This window comes from Pinus tabuliformis, chromosome X, assembly GCF_031772625.1.
Source record: "Pinus tabuliformis cultivar Carrire ecotype Pingquan chromosome X, CPIR1, whole genome shotgun sequence".
Lineage (NCBI taxonomy): Eukaryota > Viridiplantae > Streptophyta > Pinopsida > Pinales > Pinaceae > Pinus > Pinus tabuliformis.
The window spans coordinates 636,075,970-636,101,765 of NC_142308.1; the positions used below are offsets into that span (position 1 = coordinate 636,075,970).

Genomic DNA, 25,796 nt, shown 5'->3' on the forward strand with positions numbered 1-25,796 from the left:
CATGTCTGCTATCTGAGCATACTCCAAGATACCATGAGTTAACCCCTCAAGGTTCCTTGTGATCTCCTCCACGTTGTCACTCCCTTCTTGATAATGGGTGATAACATCAATATGGTGGGGGGCACGCCTAGCTATTGAGGACATCCCAGCTGGCTGCTCTGGTCTAACATTTTTATAAACAAGAGAAATGTTATAAGCACGCATATACCAAAAACAATTAAAAAATCTCAAAATCTCAAAATTTGATTTGTTACCTTCATCATCAAAGTCCTCTCCATCTTGTAAGGGCATATATGGATCTCCATGGAAATCAGTGCCACTATATGGCCAATCCTCCACCACGATCTTCTGTCGTCGTAACCATGAGAAGAATGCAAGTCAGTATGACATGTGCTGACCCCTAGTGTTCTTGGGCATCAAATGACTCCAGCGGGCCATTCACGGATCGTGTGGTGCAGGAGAATCTACCTCAGTCAACTGATATTGGAATATGAGCACTCGTTCTAGGAAGAAGGTCACAAGTATAGATCCGAAGCCAAATTGCTTCAGATTCCTCGCCTTGGCCTTGGACAACTCACGCTTGATGTTCATCTTCATGGCCTCTACCGAGTTGAAGATCGTAGGAGTTGTGCAGTCAATAGCATAAAGGAACTTCGACTTGTTAGTCTCATGTTCCTCCTAGGAATCCACCACTCTATTGATAGTCAACAGAAGTACCCTCAGTGTCAAATCCCACACACTAGAAATCTCTATCTTCCCACTCTTGGATTTCAGTGCCTCAGTTGTTCAAAAGCAGGAAGATATGCTTGCTATGATCGAACATGACCCATACAAGATCACTGGCTCACCTTTGCGAGATAGTCTAGGGATGAAGTAGATATCTGACGTTGTCAAATCCATCTCCTGGGGAGCTCCTGGTCCCCAATGAAAAAAATCTCCCAATTAATGTCCCAAAGGCTTGTCAAGTATCAAAGCAACTCGGGCTGGGCCGGAGTCCCTGGTGTAAGGAAGAATTTGAGGAGCGCACAAGCCCTCAAAGCCTCCAGGTAATTTGGATCATTCATTGCCTAGGTGTCAACATCTTCATGTTCCCTCTCCTTCCTATCCACCATTTTCAGCGATTTTCTCCTGCAAAAGCCATTAATTTGAGTCAATAATCGTCCTTGGCACATAAAATTCAAGATTAAACAGCCAGTTTTTGAGAACATAGGATTTTTCCCTATCCATGGCACTAGTGCACCTGTTTTAAAAACAGTTGTGCTGATCGGCGTGGATAGATTTGAAAATCTCCCTCAGTTGGTGTGATTCCATGTATGGAAATCGTGCCGACCATGGGCGAAAAATATTTTCAAAAAGCTCCCTAAAAATCCAAAGAAATGACAAAAAACATAAATAAATAGCATGAAAATGGAGCTTAGGGTGTCGGCTGTTACCTGGGACTGACGACTCATTGATTGACCTCCCAGATCTCCCGCAATCTACTCCGAAACAATTAGGGAAAAAGTGGGTAAAAAGTCTTCATAGCAAAGGTAAAATGGTAAATGGTAAAATGTATTTACTTTTCACCTTTTTATTCATTTTTTCATGAAAATATCCAGTTTTGTATATATTTTTGACATATTTTGCCTTAAGGACGTGATAATACACTTTGCCTTACTTGTGCAGCAACAGGTGATGGATGTTCGACGATGACGATGGGTCACGTTTCAACTCTTTCCTCGACTCGTTAAACTCATATGAAAAGATTTCCAAGTAATTTTTCCCTTTTTAACTTGTTAAAGAGAATAAAAACGGGGGGTCTGCTTTCATCTCTTTTCCTACCCTTTAAAAGCAAAAATATGGTCGAGCCCTTGTCGTTTTGAACTCATTAATGGATGCGAAACGTCGTGCACCCGGTATAAGTTTACCCATTTTTGTGGTTGGGAGGCACTATTTACGAAATGGTACATCTCGACTGAAATCGTCAAGTGGTTCTCTCAAGTATTTTTTTCTACCTTGTCTTTTAAAACTCTCTAAACATGAAAAAGATATTGAGTTACACCTTTGTCAGACTCATTAAACTATTCAACGACAATGGATTCATCACCATGAATAACATGAACTTCTCCTTCCTAGGGCTCGTTAAACTTACTAGGTTAGATTCATCCTAAGGATGAAATTATAGTGAAAGCATATGCTATCCCCTTCAAGCTTGCGATTAAAAAATAATTGGGGTACTTGCCAGAAATGGTGGGGGAAAATTTTGGAAATCTATCACTTGTGTCAGAAACTCACTCTTAAACATGAAACTCTTTGCCTCGCGTCGGGTTGGGACATCCTCCTTTACATTTTTGACCTTCTTGGATTTTGACCATTCATTTTACCTTCCATCTGATCTCTGTTATGTCATCATGACCACTGATCCTATGGATCCAAAAGCTGCCAAACTTCCAGTTGTGTCGTCGATATGTTCAAGAGTTGTCCTTCTACAATTACACTTACCTCTGATTCTCTGTATCATCCAAAATAATATTTCATCCTCTCGTCTCATGTCGATGATGTGGGATTCATTATGGCCCTCCTTTGACATGGTGGCTTTGCATCGAATTCAACTCATTATCTAGAAAGTTGACCGAGAGACTCCCTTCTAGTACCGTAGAGCTTGCATGCCCTAATGGCAACTTCTTCGCACTCAACAACAAGTTCGCATCATTGGCTTTCAATCGAGTGAAACCACGAGTGTTCGACTTCAGTTCCTCTATTCACATTCTGTGAATTGTACCGATAGTACCTTGAGGATCATTGTCATTATTGGTGGTTTCTCTCATGCTTATTAACAATTTACATCATTGACTGGTAATCGAGTGACTTTCTAACATGTTCGACGTCAACACATCCATTCGCATGCTAGGATCTGTACTTGGATCAGGTCGTGTTGGAGCGCAAGGCCCTGGACTCAGAGGACAAAAAGTCCAGGTTGCGAAGTGATGTGACATGGTTATGTTGATATCCATGTCTCTTTCATATGGCTCGCTATGACCAGACCATGAGTTATCATATGTGATCCTTCTCATTAATGGATGGTTGCGACCATACCTTGGTTTCGTTATGATCCCCCTTGACAGATGGCTGCACCCATACTTGGATCCATTTAAATGATCATTCTCTAGATGGCTGCGTCCATGCCATGATTCATGTATCATTTGACAGAGATCTCAGTTTATGTATATGTATCTGTACTTGCTTGCAGGTTTTCTGATGGCAGACCGATTCCCCGCACTGATTTATAAAGCATTTCATCCCTCACTCCAGCTCGGCCTTCACACTTTAGGGGGAATCTGTTACAAAACATTTTTCACTGTCCCTATACTCCCCATTCCTTGATCCTAGAGGACTTCTACAATGAACCCTACTTGCTTTTCCTTCATGAAGAAACCCCCATTGTGTCACTCTTCATGAGTGGATCAATTCCCTTTTGCACCATTTCCCCTTAAACGTCTATTTTTCCCAGTTTAGAAGACTAATGCTAATGGAATTTGTCTCGCCCACGTCAATGTGTAGAGATTAGCACTACTCCTCACACCGACCGAAGCGACTAGGTTGTGTCTCAGTTGCGTCGATCTTGTTATGCACAGTTTCTTAAATTAGAGTCGAAGCTTCTAGCTCTAGAAGCTCCGTAACAGAAGTCTGGTAAATGGTTTGGTTGGATGGGGTTGAGGATGACAATTTGGGCTCCTTTCCCTTATAATGATGGAACTACCTCAAGGGATAAGTCCTTCTCCCATGAGAAGAGGATCCATCTCCCATCCATATTTTCTATATAAACCTCCCTTCTTCCCAAGCACAAACTAGTCACAATTGATAGTTTTGCTAGAGTTATTGTTGAGTGTTGATACTATTTTGGAGTAGAGAAGCAAGCCATTACTAGTTGTAGCTATCTAGTTGTGTGGGGGAGAAGTGTGATTTGGTTTGGAGTGAAGCCTAAAGGGAAGAACCTTTAAAATATTATTGTTTGAAGCCATCATGGAATGCTAGCAGAAGTGTGTGGGAACCTGGTCTTGTCAGAGGAAGATTGCAATGTTAAGATGAATGGTTGTAATCTCTCTTTGATGTTAATATATGCAACTATCGATTGATTTCCTACATGTTTTGTAATATTACATATCCATGTCTTAATGTTTCTTGACTTGTTGAGTAGGTTTAATTGCAATTTGTCTATTATTATGTTTGTGTGTTGTTGTTGTTTACTTGTTACAAGAGCTTGCAGAAGGAAGTGAGAGATTTCTGGAGCGAGAAAGTGAGGACATCATCAAGCAAGATAAGTGACCAAGAGGTAGGCCCTCTTGATTGATTCTAACCTAAGTAAATCTTCCATAGAATGTATCTGTTGTGGCTAGACCCATTATCAGGCTAGAGGAATTCGTTCGTGTCTGCACTTATAATTTTACTTCACCACAGAGCATGCTTTAGTCCAAAAGGCATGATGTTCCATTCATAGTGTCCTGCTGGGACACTGAAAGCTGTCTTAAATTTATCATCTTCATTGATTGCCACCTACCAAAATCCTGATTTCATTTCAAATTTAGAAAATACTTTAGCCCCTGCCATTCTTGCTAGAATATTTCCTTTGTGAGGAATGGGGTAAGTATCATTTGAGAGGACAATATTTAGAGGTTTATAGTTTATAACCAATCTTGGGATCCCTCTTAACTGTTCTGAATGTTTATTAAGATAAAAACCATAGTAGTTCCAAGGGCTGCTAGATTCTCTGATCAGTCTCCTTTTTAGGAGGCTTTCTATCTCTTTTTGACAAAGATCTCTATATTATTTGTTGATAGGAATTTCTCTACTCTTGCAGTGATTTTGTTGATACTCATCTTTGTAGGGAAATTCTACACAGTTTTGTTTTCTATGCCAAAACTCATTTGGTTCTTCAGGACAGTGATCTCAAACTTGAGATACTTTGTTTAATTATAGGAGTTTGAAGATAATCTCCTTGTTTATGGTGGTCTTTATCTCTTTGAGCTCTTCAATTTTATTTTTTGACTTTCCAATCTTCTACATTGCTTGTACGATGGTAGACACTCTTGGAGTAGAGACAAAAGGTAACTTGATTGTTTGTAATTTACCATCTGAGCTTGTTACAAATATAAAACAACCAACCATACCATATTTCAATCTGGCTGACCAAGTGGCTCTACAGCTGCTAAAAATACATTCCCCAAAATACAATCAATAGGAATGTCTGCAACAGAAAATTTTAATTTGATGTAGTGCTCTTTAAAGAAAATAAAATCCTGAGGTACTTCATACAATAGATATTTGTCTCCTAACCCAATCACTTTTCTAAATAATTTTACCCAGTACTTTGCAGGTACTATTTTTGAGTTCAGAATATTGATATCTACCCCATAGTCATTAAGCGATCCAAAAGGGATCCAAGAAACCCTCTAAGTCTTCAAAAATCAAAACAATTGCAAAAAGAAGAAGTTTTAGAAATATCAGATTACACTATTGGGAGGCAAAAATATGAACAAGACAGTGAAAACAGGCTTGTTGGCAGTCAAAAGGAACAATGCACAAGAGCCATCGGATCAGGTCGATCAACGGTCCAGATCCGATCGGCATATCGCAAATTGACGGAGGCTATCGGAGGCTATCGGATGCGGTAACATAAATGTTGCGATAGCAATCAGCGGGGTCAATGAGGACCGTCGATCAAGTGCACAAATCGACAGCCCACGTTAACCTGCCATATCGCATCAACAGATTACAGCGGAAGTGCTTACAACGGTCCGAGTCTCATGCGACATATGATTGTGACAAGTCACATCGCAATATTGCATCGGAGATATGCGAAGGAGCGGGGCAAATAATAACTATGACTATGATAACCAGACCTGATAAAATTATAAATGATAGTTGATATATTTTCAAGTCTGGAAAAAGGGATTTTTCAATGTAAATCACATTTTCGTTAAATAAACAAAAAACAAAAGGAATGCGCCGATGAGATGTTGTCGGACCCAAAAGGGTTTTTTAATGCTATTATATATTATTTCAAGTCCGATATGAGTGGGATTTTCATGTTTCAATGTACTTTTAAGTACAATGGGAAATCACGATACAAGCATGATTTTGGGAGGACCAAAGGTGGTAAATGGTTTTGGCTGGGCTCTGCCCAAGCCCATACATTGGCTACCACGTATGCAGGCTAAGGAGAGAGAAAACCACCCTTATCGACCATTTAACCCCCGTACAAAAGAATCGCCCGAAATGAACCAGAGCCATTGGATCTGGATTTCCCAGATCAATGGTGGAGATGTGATGTCCATATGCAGGCAGACTTGATAGGAGTTATAAGGCAGATTCAACGTTTCAACTCCGATAAATAGAAGTTTTGCAAATTTTCACAGTTTTTAATGTCTTTCTCTATGAACACGGAGAACTTTGCTTCTGGGGATTTCAAAGGCCCAATGACCCATTCCGTTACAGAACAGGTGCCCACCATCCCTGAAATCATTTAGCAATGATTGTTAACACTCAGAGGGGGATCTAAGTGGACAGAGGCTAGGAAGCCAGAGAGCCCGAGAAGGAGAAATGAACAAACATTGCATATTGGCTTTAAATCCATATACTGAGAAAAGCAGAGGCAAGCAATGCTGAGACAGAGAGAAAACAAAGACAGAGAGTCAGTAAGGAGAGTCTGTGTACTCAAGGAGACTTGGGGGATCCAAGTAAAGCCTTATTGTTTTGTATCTGTTGTGTGAGGCTCAATTTGAGCTCACTGTTGTAAAACTATGTTTTTGAGGACATAATAGAGAGGTCACCACTGAAGGTCGGACCAGGGGACGTAGCCCAGGAGTGTTGGGTGAACTCCTTATTAAACTTGTTGTGTTTATATGTGTTTTTCTATTACGTTCTTTAACTGCTTCATTGTCTATGTATTTCACAATCTTATTGATCCATTGCACAAAGTAACATAGGAAATCCATGCGCATGAGTCTGTAATGCCTTAATAATTGTTTAAGATCTCATTTTCAGATCAAGTGGTATCAGAGCTTTAGGTTTGCTAAGGTTAGACAAGCTTGTGCTGGAATGTTGAATGCTAACTAGGTCAAAGCTCAAATTAGGAGAAGGAGAATTGGTTGAGGCCAACCAAGAGATTGGAAGAGTCTATCCTAGGAGGAAACTGACAGAAAAAATTCCCTTGGAATCAAGCTCTCAGTTCATGGATAGTTTCATGACCATTAGAGCCATGGTAGAAGAAATGTACTGAGAATTTAAGAAAGGCCGAGGGGAAAGCCCTTCAGCATCTCAAACAGGAAAAGGAGTAGAGGAACCTCTTCTAGTTGCCCATTCAGAAGGCAAAGGGAAAGGGGAAGAACCTCCTCCATCAACACCTCCTTCTAGCCCTAAAAATAAAAAGAAGAATACTTCTATGATTAAATTAGATGTAAAATTTGATTTTCCAACATATTATGGAGAATTAAATGTAGAAAATCTAGATACCTAGATTAGATAGATCGATTTATATGGCAGGGTGCAGAACATCGATTCAGAAAGGAGAAAGATTTAGATGGCCAACCTTCGCCTTGGAGGAACTTCCCTAGTGTGGTGGGAAGGTAGGAAAAAAGCTGATTTGAAGAAGGATGGTAAAATTCTTTCTACCTAGAATGAATTTGTTTTTGCCATTAAAAAACAATTCTATCCACTAGCCTATATGCAGCAAGCCATGATGAGTTGGCAAAATCTTTGCCAATTAAAGGGGAAAAGTTTACAAAGTTATACCGAGGAATTTAGGAAAAGATCTTTAATTCTAGGCATTTCTCCAGACTCACCTAAAACTTTGATGAAGTATATAGGTGGTCTACATAGCTATTTGAGGCACACCATTCTCATGTTTAACCCCACTAGCATAGATGAGGTATCCTTTCAGGCTACACATCTAGAGGCTAGAGGCAAGAATGTGAACCCAAAGATTAGGGGATCATCAAAATACATTGCAAGCAAGAACAAGGAAAGAAGAAGTAGAAATGGAAAGAGAGGAAGGCAAACACTGTACAAAAAGGAAAACCTTGATGCAATCACTGCAAGAAGGATGGACATGATGATGAACGTTGCTAGTCTTTGCATCCAGAGTTGAAACACAATAAGTTCAATGGAAAGAATAAGAATATTGCGGCTATTATACAAAAATATTTGGGGTCAGACTCAGATGATGAAACAACAATCACAGCCACAGGTATAAAAGGTGAAAATTCTGAAGCGTCTACTAGTAATTCTTCACAGACTGTTTATAATGAAGAAAATGAGAGGAAGAGACATGACCTTTTTCATATTAGAGTTATTTCCAAGCATCAAAATATTGATACTTTATTTGATAGTGGTTCAAAAGTAAACTTGATTTCTGAAGCAATTGTAAAGAAGTTGGGATTACTAACCACACCTCACAAGAAGTCATATCCATTAGGTTTTGTATGTGATAAAGAAAAGCTACAAGTGACTAGACAATGTGACTAGACAATGTAAACTTAGGTTTTCTTTTGGGTCAACATTTGTAGATGAGGTTGAGTTAGATATCGTTCCCTTGGATATATGTGGAATTTTTTTAGGAAGTCCTTACTTGTATGATAGAAAAGCCATTTTCTATAGAGTTGAAAATAAGTATCAACTCACCAAACATGGAATAGAATATATTGTAAGAGCTCATAAACTCAAAAAATAATTACACTCTCATAAACTCAAGGCAGATGAAATGAATTGTAAATTCATGCAAGCAATTTTTACTAATGGTTGTAAAGGAAAAGAAACCTGATAAAACCAATGTATTTGAGGGCTGTGATGCTAAACAGAAAGATGATTTAGAAAAAGTTGTTTCAGAATATGATATCCTATTTCAAGAACCTAAAGTTATGCCACCCAAAAGGGAAATTTTACATGATATTCATTTGCAGCAAGATGCTCCATTGCCTAACATTGGAATGTACAGGTTATCCGCTTTACAGAATGCAGAGATCAAGAAGTAGGTACAGGAGCTGCTCGAGAAAGGGTTCATAAGACCCAGCACATCACCATGCGGATCTCCAATCGTGTTGGTGAGAAAGAAAGATGGTTCATGGAGGATGTGCATTGATTACAAAGCACTGAATAAAATAACGATCAAGAATCGTTATCGCATTCCTCGCATTTATGATCTATTGGATCAGCTGAAAGAAGTTTTTTACTTTTCCAAGTTGGAATTGAATAGTGGCTACCATCAGGTCAGAGTAGCAGAACAAGATGCATGTAAGACTGCTTTCAAAACAAAGCAAGGGTTGTAAGAATGGCTAGTTATTCCTTTTGGCTTAACTAATGCTCCTGCCACTTTCATGAGAGTTATGAATGATGTACTTAGGCATTTTATTGATGATTTTGTAATTGTATATTTAGATGACATTCTTGTTTTTAGTAAAACATGGGAAGAACATTTAAAGCATGTAAAGTAGACACTAAATGTTTTGAAAAGAGAAAATATCTATGTTAAGTTATCAAAATGTGAATTTGGCAAAAACTCTTTGAATTATTTGGGTCATACTGTAGGTGGTGGTGAATTGAAGGTAGATCCCTCTAAGGTTGAAGTCATTGTGAACTGGCCTAAACCCAGATCTGCTACAGAAATTAGAAGCTTCCTAGGAGTAGCACAATATTGGAGAAAGTTTATTGCTAACTTTTCCTTGATTGCAGCTCCCTTACATGCTTTAACAAGATTGAATAAGGTGTTTTAGTGGGGAGGAAAACAGCAGAAAGCCTTCGACACCTTGAAAGGAAAAATTAGTACAGCACTAGTACTAGCATTTCCAGATCTTCAAAGACCATTTGAGATCGAAACAGATGCCAGTGACTATGCCATGGGAGCAGTGTTGATGCAACATGGTAAACCCATATGTTATCATTCTGAGACATTTAATTTTGCAATAGTTAATTATCCCACATATGAAAAAGAATTGTATGCATTAGTACAGAGTGTGAAAAAGTGGAAACATTACTTAATGGGAAAAGAAACAGTTATACATACTGATCATCAACCACTTCAATATTTTCACTCACAAACTAAATTGCAACAATCAATACACTATAGGTGGATGGGTTTTCTACAACAATTTCATCTTGTCATGAGATACAAGAAAGGCATACACAATAAAGTTGCAGAAATGTTATCAAGACCAATCATAAATGCATCTACTATACTTGAGCATAATTCAGTATTGCATGAAAGCTACATTGAACAATATGCTCAAGATATAGATTTTACATATGTATATGCAACTTTAAGTCATGGCAAACAAGTAGAAGAATTGGATTATCATGTTAAGGACCAACTCTTGTATCATTTGGGAATGTTATGCATTCCTAAAAATGAAAGAGTTAACATAATCCGAGAAGCACATACTTCTCTCATATCTGGTCATTTTGGTGTAAGTAAAATAGTTGCACAGCTACAAAGATTCTGCTATTGGCCAAGAATGCATAAAACAATTTCTAGGTATATTAAAGGGTGTACCATGTGTGCTAAAAGCAAGCCCAGCAATAGAAAAATAGGCTTGTACACTCCACTACAAGTTCCTTCTCATCCTTGGGAAAGTGTTTCCATGGACTTTGTTGGGGGATTGCCAAAATCTAGAAAACATCATGACTATTTATCTATTATTATGGACAGGTTCAGCAAAATGTGTATTTTAATACCTTGTAACAAGAAGATTATAGCTGAACAAACAACAAAGTTGTTCTTTCAGCATGTCTAGGTTCATTTTGGGTTACCCACGTCCATTGTATCTGATCAATATTCCCGATTTGTGGGGAATTTTTGGTAAATTCTGTGGGAATTAATGGACACCAGACTGAAGAAGAGCACAACCTTTCATCCACAAACAGATAGCCAAACAAAGGTGGTCAACATGACAGTGATCCAGTTGCTCAGGAGCTATTGCAACAAACGTCCCAAGCTTTGGGATGAACATTTGTGTTATGTGCAACATGCTTACAATTGTGTTAAACATTCTTCTACACGAAGATCTCCTTTTGAGACTTGTTTTGGTTTTACACCAAAGTCTCCCTTGGATTTTGTCTTTAGTAAAGACATAGCAATTGATGGACACAATGATGTGGACAAAGCAACCAAGTTCATTGAACAAATCCAAGAAATTCCCCAAGCAGTGCAGGAACAACTGGAAAAGAGCCAAGCCAAGTAAAAAGAAAGGCATGATAAGCATCGAATGGAGCACAACTTCCAAGTTGGTGATCAAGTCTAGCTGTACATCAGCAAAGACAGAATGCAAGGTGAAGGAAAGAAGCTAAAGCCAATAAGCTATGGGCCTTTCAAGATACTTGAGAAAATTGGTGAGAATGATTTTCACCTTGATTTGCCAACTTACATGCACATCTATTCAGTAGTTAATGCAGAGAACTTGAGACTATTTGAACCTTCATTAATTGAAGATCCCGAAGAGAAAAGTCAGTTGCCTTCTCTTGATGATCGTTTGCCTGAATATCTCAATGAATTGCATGAAGATATAGTTTTGGATAGGAAGGTGAGAACTACACGCAGAGGGGATGTTGAGTACCTCAGAATTGGACTCAAAGGTTCAAAACCAAGCAGTGCAAGATGGATAAAGATTGGGAAAGTGAGGAAGTTGTATCCTCACTTGATTGATACTTTAAAAAAAACTTTTGGTTGTCCAAAAGCTTTTTCAGGGGGAAGGCATGATCCAAAAGGGATCCAAGAAACCCTCTAAGTCTTCAAAAATCAAAATAATCACAAAAAGAAGAAGTTTTAGAAATATCGGATTACACTATCGGGAGGAAAAAATATGAAGAAAATAGTGAAAACAGGCGTATTGGTGGTCAAAAGGAAAAATGCACAGGAGCCGTCAGATCTCGCCGATCAACGGTCCAGATCCGATCGGCATATCGAAAATCGACGGAGGCTATCGGAGGCTATTGGAGGGGGTCACATAAATTTTGCGATAGCGATCAGTGGGGTCAATGAGGACCGTCGATTAAGCACGCAGATTGACGGCCCACATTAACCCGCCATATCGCATCAGCAAATTACAACGGAAGCCCTTACAACGGTCCAGGGCTCATGTGACATGTAATTGAAATAATTCACATCGCAATATCGCATCAGAGCTATGCGAAGGAGCGAGGCCAATAATAACTATGACTGCGATAGCCGGAACCGATAAAATTATAAACGATATTTGATATATTTTCATGTCTAGAAAAATGGCTTTTTCAATGTAAATCACGTTTTCGATAAATAAAGAAAAAATAAAAGAAAATGGGCTGATGCGATGTTGCTAGACTCGAAAGGGTTTGTTAATGCTGTTACATATTATTCAAGTCTGATATGAGTGGGATTTTCATGTTTCAATGTATTTTTAAATACAAAGAGAAATCACGATACAAGCGAGATTTCGGCAGGACGAAAGCCGGTAAATGGTTTTGGTCGGGCTCTGCCCAAGCCCATACATTGGCTACCACATGTCCAGGCTAAGGAGAGAGAAAACCACCCTTATTGGGCGGTTAACCCCCATATGAAAGAGCCCCCTGAAATGAACCACAACCATTGGATCTGGATCTCCCAGATCAATGGTGGAGATGCGATGTCGATATGCAGGCAGACCCAATAGGAGTTATAAGGTAGATTCATAATGTTTCAAGCCCGATAAATGGAAGTTTGGTGATTTTTCACAGTTTTCAATGTATTTCTCTATGAACACAGAGAATGTTGTTTCTAGGGATTTCAAAGGCCTTACGACCCATTTCATTACAGAATAGGTGGCCACCATCCCTGAAAGCATTTAGCAATGATTGCTAATGCTTAGAGGGGGATCTGAGCGGACAGAGGCCGGGAAGCCATAGAAACTAAGAAGGAGAAATGAACAGATAGCGTAGATTGGCTTTAAAGCCACAGACTGACAGAAGTAGAGGCGAGAAGTCTTGAGATAGAGAGAAAACAGAGACAGAGAGTCAGTGAGGAGAGTCTGTGTACTCAAGGAGACTTGGGGGATCCAAGTAAAGCCTTATTGTTTTGTATCTGTTTTGTGAGGCTCAATTTGAGCTCACTATTGTAAAACTCTGGTTTTTAGGACATAATAGAGAGGTCACCATTGAATGCTAGACCAGGAGACGTAGCCCAGGAGTGTTGGGTGAACTCCTTATTAAACTTGTTGTGTTTATATGTGTTTGTCTATTATGTTCTTTAACTGCTTCATTATCTATGTATTTTGCAATCTTATCGATCCATTGCACAAAGTAACATAGGCAATCCATGCACATGAGTCTGTAATACCTTAATAACTGTCTAAGATCTCATTTTCAGATCAATAAGTGTTTTTAGGGAAAACAATTCACCATTTATATAGATATCTAACATAACATGATGTTACTGATATTGGTCGGTGAAACCTATAGTATCATCCTTTTTTCCTTCAAATATTTCAATATTTGGGTTGGTGTAGTATTCATCATATGAATCCTTAGTTTTCTTCCCTTTTTCTAACTCTCATATGATCTGGACATAAGGGAGCAACCAGAGGAAAATATTTAACAAATATCTTGCCATAAATCGGACTAGATGGCCAAGTTGGTACGACATGCCATAAATGTAGCCACAGGGTAATCCAAGCATTATCTTCCTAGATACCATTTACAACTTTTTGGACTACAAAAATTTGTGGTGGGACATCATGAATGTAGATGGAAAAAAACAAAACTCACTACACAAGAGTAAAATTCAGGCCCACATGGACCACACAAAGACAACAACAATGTGAATGGCTTCAACAATGGTGGAACGATTTTGGCCTCAACAAGGCTACTATGGATCCTCTTTTCTTCCAGTGTGACTTTCAGCTAGAATGTGACACTTGTGGATTTTTAATTGGATGCTAGCATTCTCCATGTAAAACTATTGGAGATTTCAATTTAATTATCAAGACAATCAAACTCTTGTTTACTTTATCAAAAGACACCATGAATGGTTAGTCATGACTAAGGTTAAACACCAAATCATCTTAAGAAAGCCTATGATTGTATCAATAATTTATACAAAGGCTTGGGATTCTTGTAGATATTCTCAGATAAGACTTCCAGGGGCCACACCCTTGGGGGACTAATGGTTCTCGTGGGCTTTTCTGTTTAAAAGCATCCAATATGTAAAAGTTATTTACAGTACAAAGTTTTCTGTGGGATTTGTTTAAATCTTCCACAATGTAACCTAGTACAAAGATTCTTTAGTCACGAGACTCAGAGCACTTCTCTGACTTTTGGTGAGATTTGAGCCACATCTCTTCGACTCATGAAAGATAGTACTTAATCTATCGGCCTCATTTCCTATATAAGGAAGGAGTAAGGCTCATTCTAGGGCATTCAAAGCGTGAGTGTGATTTTGCTGAGAATTTTGATTTTTTGAGTCTGACGAGGAAGTTCTTACTTCCATCTCTTTAGAGTCAGATCTGAGAAGCCTTCGCATGAGAGTGAGAGCTCTGGGTAGAACCTAAAGTGTCGAGATTCTTAGGTTTTGAGTCTGTGTGTTTCATAAGAATTCAATTTTGAAAGATAGAGTCTGTGAAAGGTCAGGAAGCCTTAAAATAACTTCTTGCTTGACAAGTCACAACATCTGATAAATGCTTAAACAGTCTCTCTATGGAAAAGAGCTTTACAATTTCTCTATGAATTTGTAAAAATATTCATAAATAATATGAGTATCCATTTTTGAGTTGAACTTTCATCTGAGTACTTTGCTATTTTCTCCCTATGTTATATTGTCTGTTGAGGTAGTATCTGTTTGTGTGAAGGACACTAGTGTGTGAAAGTCTAGAGGTTCGTGTATGGGTTCCTGTAAAGGTTCGTCTATTGATCACAGAGAAGAGACTCAACAAGAGCAAGCTTGGAGAAGCACTTGCTACAAATTTGGTACCAGAGCCAGTAACATTTGGTTCATTATGGTTAGTACTCATTCTATAATTCTATAAATGGATAATTCTAAAGATCAATACCTTTTAGAGATCGAGGTTGGCGTTGATATGAAAATATTATATCATAACCATAGACGTCGAAGGTTCTTTAATCCCCACACACAACTACTAGTCACAACCTAGCATAGTCCTTGTTTTTTTGTGCAAGCATGGATGCCAACTAGTTCCTAGTTGTGCCTCTCCTAATCCGAGCTTATTACTTATTTTATTCAAGTTTTTTTTTTCATGGTAGGTCGCAAAAACCGCTATTTATTCTCCCATTTTAAAAGAATACCACATCCAAGGGTAGTTAGGTTTACTAGATAGCTTTTCCCGAAACAACAAGACCGTTTTCATATTTTCCATATGTTTTTATTAAATGTTATGCTCAAAATATTTATGCTCGAAATTATTTCCATATGTTATGCTCAAAATGTTATGTTCAAAATATTTTCCATGTGTTTCTATTAAATGTTACGGAACAATACTTTCAAAACCCTAAGGGTTTCTGCTTCATTTATTGGTTAATTGAAATAGAGTTGCATGTATCCTTTCGACTGTCTTAGAATTTTTTCATTATTTGTATTTCACAATTTTTCTTAAAGACTTCGACAACACATGCAATTTTTATTGTTGCGGTTCTCTATAGTTTATGAATTTGAAAAATCCCATCACGACAACCTCATTGAATATATCGGGTCTATGAAAGTCCCAAGGTCTCATGTTTAGCATGTTTTCAACGTGAATGTTTTCGAGTTGATTTTTTAAAAAATGTTTTTTATTTTCAAATATCTAAGCTATAATATTTTGAAAAACCTAAGGGTTTCTTCTTAACCTAAGGGTTTCTTCTTCATTTATCACTTTGTGGGACTATGCACTTTAGCAATTTCAAAAAATCCCATAACCACATCCGGAGTGCATATATGGGTTTTATCAAACTCTTTAACTCTAAGGTTTATCTGGTTGGACCTGAATGTTTTCCAACTAAATGTTTACAAAATGTTATATTCGATATATTTATGATACATTATTTTGAAAAACCTCGGGGTTTCTTCTTCATTTATCGCTTAACTCAAATAAACTTCCATGTATTATTTCGACTCTCTCAAATTTTGGTATTTTTTTCTGTTTGACATCTTGGTTAAAGATGTCAAAAACTCAACTATTTTTTATCATTGTGGTACTGTGTAGTTTAGCAATTTCAAAAATGTTTAACCTGTTTTCAACCTGAATGTTCTCAAGCTCAATGTTTTCAAGCTCATTGTTTAAATTCAAATATCTACGCTACAATATTTTGAAATCCCTATGGGTTTCTGCTTCATTTATCACTTTGCGACACTGTGCACTTCAACAATTTCAAAAAATGCCATAACCACAACCTCAATGTATATATCCAGTTTATCAACTTCTTAAGCTCTGAGGGTTAACTTGTTTTGGACCTGGATGTTTTCTAGCTGAATGTTTAGAAAAATGTTATATACGATATATTTACACTACATTATTTTCAAAAACCTTATGGTTTCTGCTTCATTTATCACTTAACAAAAATAGAATTCCATGTATTCTTTGGGCAGTCTCAGATTTTGGTCTTTTTTTTATTATACATCTTGGTTAAAGATGTTGACAACACAAATATTTTTTATTATTGTGATACCGTGTAGTTATCAATCTAAAAAATCCCATAACGAAAACCCCAGACCTCTAAGAGAACCCGGGACTATTTTTGTGGACTGCACCCTAGCTAGTCGGGCCTGGTAACTAACCCGAGTCTCTATAGATGCTAATGAACTATTCACATGGCTCTTGGAGCTTATGTCCACACTCGTACATCATTTGTCATTGCAAAAAAAAATTAAAAGACAACGCAACTATTTTTTATCATTGCAGTACTGTGTAGTTTACCAATTTCAAAAATCCCATAACGACAACCCTGGACCTCTAAGAGAACCCAAGCCTATTTATCTTGGTTGATTCTTGGTAACTAACTAGGGTCTCTATAGAGGCTATTGAACTGTACACGATGCTCACAGAACTTATGTCCATGCTCCCACATCATTTTCCATTAAAAAAATAAATAAATAAAAAATAAAAAAAAATCCTTTCTCATTTAGCATTTCATTTTCCAAAAAAAACACCATAGGAAGGGAGGTAGACCTTTTAAAGGCCACAGTAGACCAAAATAAAATCTGCACAACGCATCCCCAGCAACAACTCGCATCATCCCAAATCGAGCCTAGGAATCCAACAACGTTTTCCAACCACCTAGAAATTTTACACACGCAAGTAATAGAAACCAGAAGAAAGGAACATGCACAAAGGTTCAGTTCCGAAACATCACCCCACCAATATAATTTCGAACCACCTGGATTGTTTGCATTTACAGTTCCATTCCTCTACCTTGACTATGACATCTTCAGATCTTTATGTTATTTTATGAACATTTTTTTTTGTTTGTTTTTACTATTACATTTGAGGGAATAGATAAACAAGTTGATTTTGTGGTGTTATTAATTTTAAATTTAATTAAGTCAAGTTATAGGAATATTAATACGGTTTCCATGAAATATCTAAAGAATTACTAACCTTACTAACTCTCTTTGCACTCGACGGTTATCAGTTATTAGTTATCAGTTATTTGTTAAAGAAATAGTTACCCCTTACCAGTCTTTCCCTTAGAAAAGGGAAGAGAGGAAGAGGAAGGGGGGTTGGAAAAACCAGAAAAAGAACTCCTTGAGCTAAGCTAAGGATGTGAGTGGGAATGACCTAGAGAGAGACTACCCTAGAGGAAGAAATGCTCAATTGCAGGCTGGACTTGGAGTCCTGAGGCCAAAGCAACATAACTGCTATCTCATAGAAAGTTGATTGGTGGGAAAAGAGAAGCTAGGGGGGAGAACAATTGGATGTAATTGCAAAAGTTCTCATTGGAAGGATGGAGAGGTTCATTGACAACAATTTAGACTTTCAATAGCAGATAAGTGCAAATGGTTTTCTGTGTTATGATTACTTTTGAAGGAATGCAAACCTGTTAATATTATGCAAGTAGATAATAAATTTTATGGTATTTAGTATTGCATGTTCTCTAACTTCACTATAGCTAGAAAGAGAATGTAGTGAAGAAGTTAATCTTGAATTTCAGATTGTTCTGAGAATACAAGTATTTGTGAATAGTTAACCTAGGTATACAGGTAATATGTTGTTTAGAGGTTAATATAATACCTTATGTACAGACCAAATGTATAGACATTGTACCTTGCTACCTGAACAAAATAGTCATGTTACCCAAACCAAGAATCTGGGCATAGACTGTACACCCATTGTTTATGTTATAGTATTTTCATATTAAACTAGCCAAGAATGTAACCATATATGAAAGAAAATAGATGAGTTGTTGTGGCAAAGAACGATTTCTATCAAACATGATATAGAGAATTTACCATTGATAAACGTTCGGAATAACCTGAACTCGAAATTTAAGATTACATCAAATATTAATGCTATTAAGCAAACCAGTGAAATATATTAATGATAAACTCAAAGTATGGTCACCTATATTATGAAATCAGTCCAGCCGTTGCCAATAACCATGAGAACAAAATGCATGCAGAAATAAATTCGTCAACAATCGAATATCTCTGGGATAGCTGGGAAATAACTTCCAATTGTTAATAGAAATTTACGGCCAGATTAGCAACTATAATTCCATTCTCAGAAAAGAATTAAACAGTGCAATGGCTATAACCTAGGTACAGAAACTAAATAAGAAAGCTTATGTTTAAAGACAACAGAATGTAATTAACATTCACGTAACCTGTCAGATTTGTTCTGGTGTCAGTCCTGGGAAGGACGCCAAGGAATGTTGTTCTGAAGGATGAGCAACCATGCATAAGGAAAAATGGTATTCCATTAACATAAACATTAGCTATTAATAGAATGATTAGGAAACAACTTAGTCTGCACACCAATCATCATATAGGAAGAAAGACTATTCAGTAGATTACTGTTGATATATTTATATTCGATAACTGTTACAGCAAGAACCAAATACAAGTCAGAATTTGTGCCAAAATTCCCATTGGGAAGTTTCCCACGGAGCTGTGATGAGAAGCAACATCCTATTCCAAAGCTTGAGTTAAATACAACAAGGGTTGTTAACCCGAAATGAAAAAACCTTCAAAGGAAGAAACCATCATACATCTGTTAATAGATTCCAGCAAAATTTTCCAATAGAAGGAAAGCCTTCATACCCGTCTATTTTGCGATGGGGAAAACCGAGTCTTCTAAAGGTTTGGCACCCTCATCCATCCTCCAGTAGATCAAAACCCTACATCAAACCCTGAAGTAAGACATAGAATAGGAATTTAAAGAAAACACGGTTGAATAATCCAAGAAATATTAGCAAGAGAAACCTTAACCACTTATCAACATACTTAGCCAAGGGCAGGTGTAACAATGGTTCTTAACAGCGTAAACTTCGGGTACCACTGTAGAAGCAATCTCTGCAGAAAAGATGGGTTAATATTAATACCCTTAACCATGAATCATATGTAAACCTGTTGGTGTAGAGACTGAAATTAACCAAAAAGGAAAGTAGTCGATGTAATCCATGTTAATATGTTACATGAAGAAAGCGAATGACCTTGAAACGGCAGAGTGCAACTCATAGGCGAACCAGTCTGTAAGTTGGAACGCTTTCCACCACGGTGCATTGTAGATGAGGAGGAGACGGATTGAGGGAGGTTATCACCGAAGTGATCAGGATTTTCCCAAGTTACAACTCTATGAGACACACCAAGACGAATGACTTCAAAACAGAGATAAGGCACCAAATCATAAGGGTAGACCCTCAAGGTCCGACGACGTGTCAAGCTCAAAGCCTCCTTCGAACAGTAGTCCCAGCAACTGATGGCACATCATGAGGATGAGACTTAGCAGTTGGCAGCCATCCAACCATGGACCGACCGGATAAGGCCAAGGAATGTCAATGCCATGTTGTGTGTAATGTAATTTAATAACCAAAACTTAATTTCTATGTATAGTCGTGTCAGCAATTTAATTAAATGGATATTATAAACTTTAATGAGTACCATCGTAATCCATGGCAGTAGTATTTGTTGTACTTCTGTAAATATGCTTGCACTTTAATCCGTTTCAATACTGATGTTCAGTTAAAGTTAATCCTAGGGTCCTGGTGAGTAAATTTGTTTTTTGGTTATGATGCTTTATAATGTTTTTTTTTTTTTTTTATAATCGGTGTTACAATTGGTATCAGAGCCTCATATTACTACTCTATGGCATGAATGAATGATCTTAGAAATAACAAACTAGTTATGATGCACAGAGGAGCAGCAGAAAGAACAGGGGACAAGGAATGGGATCCGTCCCTTCTGGTGGAACTATAGGACATAACCCCAAAGTGTGGGTACAACTGGGAGAAGAAACTGCCAGCACCAATGATATTTTATTAGAAACAATGCAACAGTTACAAGCAGAAATGTAGAGTCTACCTGTTGATTGCGTTTGGAACAAGAAAAGATTATGAAAAGTTTGTCACATAGACAGAATCAGAGGTACGTAGACCCCAGTCAAGGAGAAGAGAACAAGACGGAATCTCATAGACAACAAGAGAAACACCTGGAGTCTACAAAGGGACAAACCGGGAATGGGGAAGAATCAGATAACGTCCCCAGTAAAAAGCGATTAAAAAGATAGAAGATGGAACTTCAAGGGGAGTTAAAAAAAATAAAGCCACTGAACTATAATGGTGAGGATGAAGAAGAAGTGAAAGCCTGGTTAATTAATATGAATAAATATTTCCAGATATATGAATATGATGACAATTTAAGGGCAAGTTTAGCAATTTATCAGTTACAAGGTAAGGCCACCCTATGGTGGGAATAAATCAAAACAATCAAAGAAATTAATGAACATGAGGTCACCTAGGAAAAATTTCAAAGGAATTTCAAGGATAGATATTTGAATGAACAATTTTATGATGATAGAGCAAAAGAATTTCATGACTTCAAACTAGGACAACAGACCATGGATGAATTTATAACCAAGTTCACCTCCCTATTAAGATATGTTCCATATATAAATGAAGAAAAATCAAAAGTTCAACGCCTTTATCGGTAGTTTATTCTCTTTCATGAAAGATAAACTTGAATTTGATAATCCAAAAATGATGGACAAAGTAGTCCAAAAGGGTTAGATCTACTACCAGCAAATTAAACAGAAAGGTGAAGGAAATAAAAGTTGGCCCAGTAAGAAGGGGAATTTTTTTTTTGCAAATAATAAGAATCTGAAGAATGCAGGTACCAGATATTCATGGCGGAAGGGACCAAATGGGTTTGTTAACCGAAACCAGTAGAGGTACAGATCGCAAAACAAAATGAAGCAAAATGAACCATCCAGTAAGCTGGAAAAGAGTCAAATTCCCAAACCTCCCTTGTAGTGTTGGGGCTGTGGGGAACCCCATTACTACAAGAATTGTCCTCATAAAGGGAGAGAAAAACCAACTGCAAATGTACACGAAGCTTCTACTTTTGGTGACATGGCACTGGGCATGCCCTAGATTAACTCACCATTGGAAGACTGCCAAGCAGATTATCAACCCTCGATGGTAGAACTGGAAGGTAAAATCTTCAATCATCTTTCCATTTTAATAATTCTGGGTGCTAGCTTGAGCTATGTCAGCGCCATAATAGTTGATATTTTCCACCTAAAAATATCAAAATTTAAGAACCGCTAGCTGGTTCAACTAGCAATAGGTCCAAAGGTAGAAGTGTAAAAGCAGAAGACTGTGAAATAAATATGGCAGACAAATTTAAATATATTACCCTTAAGTTCATACGATGTCTTGATAGGCATGGACTGGTTGGAAGGGTAGTGGCCTTTAGTAAACTGTAAATATAAGACCATTAATTTTTTGTCAAATTATGGTACCAGAATAGAGATAGAGATTCAGGGTGTTAAAAGAGAAGACAAGTTACCACCTGAGTGCACTAGCTAGCAAGATGTATGCACAAAGGTTGTCAAATCTATGCGGTCCAAGTGGGGTATACAAATTCCAAAGGTAAAATGTCAATCTTGGAGAAAATACATGTAATCTAAGAATTTAGGGATGTATTTCTACAATAAATTCCAAGACTAACCTCCAAGAGGAAGCTCGACTTTACCATAGAGTTGCTCCCTGGAGCTACCAGAGTCTCCAGAGCTCCCTAAAGAATGAGTGTTCCCGAGTTAACAAAACTCAAAATACAGTTACAGGAGCTGCTTGATAAAGGGTATATCTGACCCAGTGTATCCCCTTAGGAAGCTCCTATTTTATTAGTGAAGAAGAATGATGGTACTCTACGGCTATGTATAGATTTCAGACAACTGAACAAGTTAACCATCAAGAATAAGTACCGATGATCTCTTTGATCAAGTTAAAGAAGCAATAGTATTCTCAAAAATTGATTTGAGATCTGGATATCATGAGATTCGAATTAAGGACTACATTTAGAACACGCCATGGCCACTATGATTTTGTAGTCTTGTCGTTCAGACTTACTAATGCTCCAGCAACATTCATGACTATGATGAATGGAATTTTTCATCCACATCTACATAAATTCGTTCTTATATTTGTTGATGACATTCTGGTGTATTCCAGAAGCATGGAAGAACATAAAGAGCACCTTCGGATAGTGCTGCAGATCTTAAGAGAAAACCAACTATTAGCCAAATTCAGCAAGTGTGATTTTTATAAGGAACCTAGGACAGGTTATATCCTCTGAAGGTATAGCAGTTGATCATGAATTGGCTCATCCCAACCAATGTGGCTGACATACGCTCTTTCATGGGTCATGGAGGCTATTATAAGAGGTTTATAAGGGGGTTCTCTAAAGTTGCTAACCTAATTAACTCCTTACAAAAAAAGGGAACAACTTTCAAATGGACCCAAATTGTCAAGAAAGTTTTGAAAACTTAAAACGATTGCTTACCACAACTCCAGTATTAAAGGTTGCAGATCAAGAAGAAAATTTTATAGTATGCACAGATGCTTGCAAAGAAGAGGTAAATAGGATTTTAATGCAGAATAACATGATTGTTGCTTATGAATCCCCCAAACTAAAAGAACATGAACAGAAATATAATTTTAAAATAGTGAACTCAAGTATTCCATCCAAGCAAAGCCATTTGAAATGAGATATTAAATGATATGTGCTTATGTGTTTGAGTTATTGCCTTCCCATTTTAATTTAAATATTAAAAGCCATAAATCACTTCTAAGTGATAATGAAGAATACACTAAAGAGGTGACATTTAAACCACCTGTAACTTTGTATTACACCCACTTTCCTTCCAGACCCCGCAAGTCCACAACACATTAAACATTTTTTTTATTAATGCTTAATGTTGTTATTAAACATTAAATTAATAATTAAATATCAATCTCAACTTGTGATTAAACGATGGCGGCTTCCTCTAATTAATAATATAATAAAGTTACAATATTTATATTAATATTTTAATGTTATTCCATTAATTATTTTAAGTTATTTAGGTTTTACGATATTAGGTTTTTGTAATATTTGTTTTTTTTATAAATTTAAGGTTTTAGGTTGTTATAATATAAAAATTTATTAATTTTGTTTTGGTTTTTTATACTTTTATTTTTTAATAATTATTATTATAAATAAATTTGTAATAAATATTTCCATAAAATTTATATTTCTATAAATTCTTTATTTTAGATTTTTAAATTAATTTATAATAATATTTTTTTTATAATTTATAATATTTATTATCATAAAAAATATTACCTCTTAAAAATATAAATAAAAAATATTATTAATAATAACATTATAAAGAGTATTATTAATAATATTATTAATAACATTATTAATGTAATATTAATGATGTTAAAAAAATGTTAATAACATTATTAATTATAATAATTTTTAAAAATTATTGATATTTAATGTTTTTTTCTATTTTCTTTTTAATAATATTTAATGTTAATAACATGAAAATTATTAATAATATTAAAAGTATAGCATGAATCTACTTTGCATTGGTTTAGAAAGAATAATTGATATACAAAACTCATACTCACAAGTTAAATGCTATTTATAATAAATGTATACTCAATCATATCCAATTTTATTAAAACTATCAATATTTACATTTATAAATTTATATTGATAATAAAGTTAAGAATAGTAATTTTATGTGGTTAAATTTTAATATTTAATTAATGTAAAGTTGAATACAAACATCATATTTTTGCTTTTGGAATACATTAAATTTGAATGCCTTATAAAATATTAATATGTTTAAAAAAATAATATTAATAAAGTTATTAATCATAATAAATTTTCAAAATTATTAACATTTAATGTTATAACATAATAACATTAATATGATTAATCTGAAAGAAATTTATCAACATTAATATTATTAATAGCTATGATATTAATAACATCTTACTAATAATATTAATAAGATGTTATTAATATTAGTTTATTTATTTATAATTGGCATGTTGTGCTTTTGTTTAGAAAGAACAATAGATATATAGAAGTAAATTATTCGTAATATAGAGAATTTCATAATCACATGCCAATGTTGTTTGTAATACATGTATGTTTAATTTTATTCAAACCATTATTATTTACATTTATACATTTACATTGATAGTAAAGTTAATTTGTGTTATTAGGTTTTAATATTTAATTAGTATAAAGTTAAATATGAGTGTCATAGTTATGTCCTTTCAATAAATTAAATTTGAATGTCTTATATATGATCATCCCATAGTAGTCCCAAGGGATAGCTCAGTTGGTCGAGTTCACGTTGTTAAGTACCTTGCTAATTAGGGAGGTCACACGGTCAAATCTCCGCAATGCCTTTGAGGTTAGGGTTGACAAATTAGGGTGGAAGATAGATCCCTTCAAATTGATTTGCCCATATTATAAGCCATGGATGTAACTATCACTCAACATCCATGAACCACAGTTGAAAAATAATCACCTTATAACATAATATTAAAAAAAAAAAATAGTTTAAAATATATTTAATATTTAAAATATTAAATATCATATTCATAACCTTTTATAATTTTAGGTTACTAAATATTAAAAAAATATATCAAGTTAATAAATGTGATAGCTTAGGTTTTTATAATTTTAGGTTTTATATTTTAGGATTTTATAACTTTAACTTATTTAGGGCTTTTGGTATTAGGTTTTCGTAATATTTGGTTTTTATATATTTAAATTCTTATGTATTTTAGATATAAAGTTTTTATAATTTCATTTTGGTTTTCATAACTTTAGCTTTTACTAATTATCATCATAAATAAATTTTATACTAAATATTATCATAAATACTTTTATAATAAGTATTACTATAAATTTTATACATTTATTAATTGTCTATTTTAAATTTTTAAATAGTTTTTATTTCTTATTATCATAAGAAATATTATTTTTGAAGAAAATCTAAATAAAAGTTATTATTAATAATAGCAATAAAATTTAAATTAACATTAAAAATAATAATATTATTAATCATAATAATTTATTTAGTTTTATTTACATAATAACATTAAAATTATTAATAACATTTAAATGATAACATTAATATTAATCTAAAGGTTTATTAATTTAATGGTTGAACCATGGTAGATATGGTCTAACGTCACGTTATGACAAATATTGTCTCAATAGGAAAATTGGCCATGGACAAACGTGGACAAACATGTTTATTTAAAGGTTTATAATATTTACCTTAGGCTTTATATATCTTGGGTTTATATTGTCGCCTTCG

General features: G+C 35.7%; 1 long non-coding RNA gene across 1 annotated transcript; it reads right to left on the bottom strand.

The window, feature by feature from the left end:
- Positions 1-19,140: 19,140 nt before the first annotated feature.
- Positions 19,141-19,901, bottom strand: LOC149141595 (uncharacterized). Its single transcript, XR_016264783.1, has 3 exons — positions 19,618-19,901; positions 19,409-19,477; positions 19,141-19,302 (listed from the first exon to the last, which is right to left on the bottom strand). It is a non-coding gene; the product is annotated as an uncharacterized LOC149141595 (long non-coding RNA).
- Between the last annotated feature and the right edge of the window lie 5,895 nt (positions 19,902-25,796).